The sequence below is a fragment of the Mustela lutreola genome, chromosome 5 (genome assembly GCF_030435805.1).
Source record: "Mustela lutreola isolate mMusLut2 chromosome 5, mMusLut2.pri, whole genome shotgun sequence".
In the NCBI taxonomy this organism is placed as follows: Eukaryota; Metazoa; Chordata; class Mammalia; order Carnivora; family Mustelidae; genus Mustela; species Mustela lutreola.
In genome coordinates, this window is record NC_081294.1 from 18,653,686 (window position 1) to 18,659,685 (window position 6,000).

The window sequence follows — 6,000 nt, forward strand, 5'->3', positions numbered from 1 at the left end:
AGGAATATACTTCTACAATTTCTGAACTGCCTCACTTATTATTTATTGACTGGGAAGAAATTGTGTGTGTAAGAGAGAATAGAGAGTAGTGGCAGTATTTGTCAGAATCAAGTAGGGGTGCCTGGGTATCTCAGTGGGTTAAGCCTCTGCCTTTGGCTCGGGTCACAGTCCCAGGGTCCTGGGATCGAGCCCCACATTGGGCTCTCTGCTCAGTGGAGAGCCTGCTTCCCCCTCTCTCTCCCTCTGCCTGCCTCTCTGCCTACTTGTGATCTCTCTCTCCCTGTCAAATAAATAAATAAAATCTTTAAAAAAAAAAAAATCAGGTACTAAAGGGGAAATTCTTTTACGTATGAAGCTTGGATTGACTAGTTATTGTAATTTTTCTTTAGATTGAACAATCATAACAGTAACATAATCTCAAAATATATGCACTGCTTATTCAATTATTTTGGCAGTTAAATGTCATTTAGGGGGCGCCTGGGTGGCTCAGTGGGTTAAAGCCTCTGCCTTCGGCTCAGGTCATGATCCCAGGGTCCTGGGATCGAGCCCCACATCGGGCTTTCTGCTCAGCAGGGAGCCTGCTTCCCTTCTCTCTCTCTGCCTGCCTCTCTGCTTACTTGTGATCTCTCTGTCACACAAATAAATAAATAAAGTCTTTAAAAATAATTTTTTTTTTAAATGTCATTTAGCTCTACTAAACTATTTGTTCAATTTCTTTCTTGCATTTTTCCTTTTGGTGAAGTACATGTTTAGTTATATATTTCTGGTGGGATCTGGAGCCAAAAAGTACTTTTGTTTTTGTATTTTAATATATCTTTTAAAAAAATATTTATGTTAACATACATTAAACATATAAATATATGTTAATGTATATTAAATATCTTAAAATAAATAAAAAATATTTTTAAAAGATTTTTATTTATATATGAGAGAGAGAAAGTGAGACAGCAGGATAAGAAGGCTCCATGCTGAGGTTGGAGCCTGACACAGGGGTCAATCTCAAGACCCTGAGGCCATGACATGAGCCAAAACCAAGCATCAGAAGCTTAACTGACTGAGCCACCCAGATGTTGGTCATCTTTCCTTCAGAATGTTAGCCTGGTCATCTTTAGATTTCCTGTTAGACAAGTCTTTACCTTACTATATTTGAACATATTATTTTGTTGATCTCTGCCATTTGTTGTTCTGGATTAGAAATTTGTTTATTATTATTTCTGTAGATAATATTTATATCTGTTTTGTAGTTTAACATTTTCTTCTTTTTTTTTAAACTGTTTTATTCTAGAACTTATTTTCAGTCATTAAAGTTTGTTCATTTATAGCTATGATTTTTAACTTAAGAATAGTTGGAAGAGCACCTGGGTGGCTCAGTCCGTTAATCATTCTACTCTTGATTTCAGCTCAGGTCATAATTGCCGGGTCATGGGATCCAGCCCCACGTTGGACTCTGTGCTGAGCATGGAGCCTGCTTGAAATTCTCTCTCTCCCTCTGCCCCTACTAGCCCCTCCTCCTGCTAGCACTTTCTCTCAAAAAAAAAAAAAAAAAAAAAAAAAAAAAAGAAAGACAGAAAGATAAAGAAAAGAAAAGAACAGATGGATTTAAAAATCTGGTGGGAGAGATTGCTAGATGTTCACCAAAGCCTGTTTTATTTTCTTCAATAACACATTGTGCAATACATTTTTCATACTTCTTTGAAGTGAAATACAGCCCTATGACTGATAGTGAATTATGAGTAAGTGGAAAAACATGCATAACTTTCAGGCCTTGGTCATCAAACCTTCTTATATTAATTATTTTATTATTTCCCCTTCTGTCAGCTTAATAGTGAATTCCCAAGTCACCTGTTAAGGAAAAGTCCCAAGTTGAAAAAAATCCTTAATTTCTGAATCACCTCTAGAAGGACAGTGAAACATAAACAAACAAAACTATTGAACAGTATGGGCCAGAAAAAAGAAATTATCTGTTCTGATCATTAAATATTTCGCTGTTTGTGGCATTGGCTGTCATTACTAGAAACAGTCTTTTCCTGTTGCTATACTGTATTAATTGACTGATCAGGGGAAGGCATTTTCTTAAATATGCTTAATTTACAAGTTGTCTAGAAGTTGCAATTGGACATATGTTAATGCAAAATCAAAAGTTTAAAAGTGCCAAAAAAGGTAAAATTTTAAAAATTATCAAATTAGTGTTGATAGTAAATTGCAGGCTATTGTAATGTGTTTGACAATTTTTTACTGAATTATTTTTTTAAAATTGCATTACTTTCTCTGTCAGAGAGAGAGAGAGAGAGAGCACAAGCAGGGGGAGCAGCAGACAGAGGGAGAAGCTGGCTCCCCTCGAGTAAGGAACCCAAAGCAGAACTCAATCTCAGGACCCTGAGATCATGACCTGAACCAAAGGCAGATGCTTAATGGACTGAGTCATCCAGGCATCTCAAAGAAGATAAAAAAAGACAAACATGAAATGATGCTCTACATCACTAATCATAGGGGAAGTGCAATAGAAAATGCAGTGTCACCTCAGACGAGTTAAGATGATTTTTTATTTATTTATTTTTTTAAAAGGCAAGTTTTGGCAAGAATGTGGAGAAATCTGAACATTTGTTCAAATGTTCTGTTGCCATTTGTGGAAATGTAAATTGGTGGAGCCACAATGGAAAACAGTATGGAGGTTCTTCAAAAACTAAAAGTAGAACTACCATGTGATCCAGCCATCCCATTTCTCTGTGTTTAGTCAGAAGAGTTGGAATCAGAATCTCGATGTTTATTGAGCATTACTCATAAGAGCTAAGAGATGTAAAATCGTAAATGTATATTGACATAATTTGAAGACATTTTGCTAAGTAAAATAAGAAAGTTAAATAAACATATACGGTAAGTATTGAACCAGGATAGTCTATGATTCCATGGATATGCGTTATCGAAAGCAGTCACACTCGAGAATAAATGATTGTGGCCAAGGGCTTTTGGGGCTAGCAGGGAAAGAGGAGCTGTTGTATAATGAGTATAGGTTTAAGCCACACAAGATGAAGCTCTGGAGATAGGTTGTAAAACATCATGCTTATAATTAAGAAGTTTGTATTTCTCTCAGAATTTGTGAACAAGGTAGATCTCATGTTATGTGTTTTTAACCATGAGAAGAAGAAAGAAGAAGAAAGAAAGAAAGAAAGAAAGAAAGAAAGAAAGAAAGAAAGAAGAGAAAAGAAGAGAAGAGAAAGAAGGGAGGAGGAAGGAAGGAATAAAAGGAAGAAAGCTTAAAAAGAAAGTTAGGCAGAATCAAGATATCATCTGAAAAGAAACTCTGGGTTGTTAGTCTAGAAGTATTCAGCAGAAGCGCTGTCATGACTTCCCCAATCCTTTAAATCCTGGTTCATGTGCCTTTCCTTTAATTGGATGCCTCAGAATCACCTTCACATTTTTATTCTCACTGCAAAATAGTTTTTAAGTTGTTGTCAGGCTTTCTCGATTCCTGCTTACTCTAAAATTGTGGGGTTTATTTTTGGTTGGTTTTTCTGCTAACTGTTGTTTGAGCCTAAAAGCATTTCTCATTACTTGCTTTAACATTCAATTGAGATTTTTCATATAGCTTCACTGAACTTGAGATGAAATCTTGTGTTACTTTTGCTGTGCCAACACAGATGTTTTATCTCTTATTCGTAGATGACCTGTTTCCTGTTTAAACTGTTCTTTTTAAAAATAAAAGCATGAAAATTATTTGTCAAACAGACTTTACTTTCCAAATAAACTAGCATAATACCCACAGAAGTTTGGGGATTTTTGAGTGTTTTTATTGTTTCATCCTGATGATACTATCTATAAAGGATATAGTCACTCATTTAGTATGTATAATTTTGTTTAAAGAATAAACAATTTTGCTGAACTAAGAAGTAGAGCAGAAAACTAAAAGAAAAATGTTATTAACCAGTTAATACATCATGAATATTGTTGTATTACAGTGTAATTTATTTTTACACAGGAACCTCAAATTGCTTTGAAAATAGTTCTTTTTTTTTTCTATATGACAATGTGACTATTACGTGAATGTTGACTACTGAAATGAGATAGGAACATGGTTTAACTACTTAATTTTACATTGAAGTCAAGGCTTCATAATGAATTTGAGAGATTTTTAATTTTTTTCAGTTTTATTAATATTTAAATCAATGCATTAATGTACACAAATGTCTGAAACACGACACCACAAACTGATTTTATTTATTTATTTATTTATTTTAATTTTATTTTTTATTTATTTATTTATTTTTTTTTCCTACTTTTTTTTTTTTTTAAATTTTTTATTTTTTATAAACATATATTTTTTATATACATGTATTTTTATCCCCAGGTCTGTGAATCACCAGGTTTACACACTTCACAGCACTCACCAAATCACATACCCTCCCCAATGTCCATAATCCCACCCCCTTCTCCCCAACCCCCTCCCCCCGGCAACCCTCAGTTTGTTTTGTGAGATTAAGAGTCATTTATGGTTTGTCTCCCTCCCAATCCCATCTTGTTTCATTTATTCTTCTACCCACTTAAGCCTCCATGTTGCATCACCACTTCCTCATATCAGGGAGATCATATGATAGTTGTCTTTCTCTGCTTGACTTATTTCGCTAAGCATGATACGCTCTAGTTCCATCCACGTTGTTGCAAATGGCAAGATTTCATTTCTTTTGATGGCTGCATAGTATTCCATTGTGTATATATACCACATCTTCTTGATCCATTCATCTGTTGATGGACATCTAGGTTCTTTCCATAGTTTGGCTATTGTGGACATTGCTGCTATAAACATTCGGGTGCATGTGCCCCTTTGGATCACTACATTTGTATCTTTAGGGTAAATACCCAATAGTGCATTTGCTGGGTCATAGGGCAGTTCTATTTTCAACATTTTGAGGAACCTCCATGCTGTTTTCCAGAGTGGCTGCACCAGCTTGCATTCCCACCAACAGTGTAGGAGGGTTCCCCTTTCTCCGCATCCTCGCCAGCATCTGTCATTTCCTGACTTGTTGATTTTAGCCATTCTGACTGGTGTGAGGTGATATCTCATTGTGGTTTTGATTTGTATTTCCCTGATGCCGAGTGATATGGAGCACTTTTTCATGTGTCTGTTGGCCATCTGGATGTCTTCTTTGCAGAAATGTCTGTTCATGTCTTCTGCCCATTTCTTGATTGGATTATTTGTTCTTTGGGTGTTGAGTTTGCTAAGTTCTTTATAGATTCTGGACACTAGTCCTTTATCTGATATGTCGTTTGCAAATATCTTCTCCCATTCTGTCAGTTGTCTTTTGATTTTGTTAACTGTTTCCTTTGCTGTGCAAAAGCTTTTGATCTTGATGAAATCCCAGTAGTTCATTTTTTCCCTTGCTTCCCTTGCCTTTTGCGTTGTTCCTAGGAAGATGTTGCTGCGGCAGAGGTCGAAGAGGTTGCTGCCCGTGTTCTCCTCAAGGATTTTGATGGATTCCTTTCGTACATTGAGGTCCTTCATCCATTTTGAGTCTATTTTTGTGTGTGGTGTAAGGAAATGGTCCAATTTCATTTTTCTGCATGTGGCTGTCCAATTTTCCCAGCACCATTTATTGAAAAGGCTGTCTTTTTTCCATTGGACATTCTTTCCTGCTTTGTCGAAGATTAGTTGACCATAGATTTGAGGGTCTATTTCTGGGCTCTCTATTCTGTTCCATTGATCTATGTGTCTGTTTTTGTGCCAGTACCATGCTGTTTTGATGATGACAGCTTTGTAATAGAGCTTGAAGTCCGGAATTGTGATGCCACCAACGTTGGCTTTCTTTTTCAATATCCCTTTGGCTATTCGAGGTCTTTTCTGGTTCCATATAAATTTTAGAATTATTTGTTCCATTTCTTTGAAAAAGATGGATGGTACTTTGATAGGAATTGCATTAAATGTGTAGATTGCTTTAGGTAGCATAGACATTTTCACAATATTTATTCTTCCAATCCAGGAGCATGGAACATTTTTCCATTTCTTTG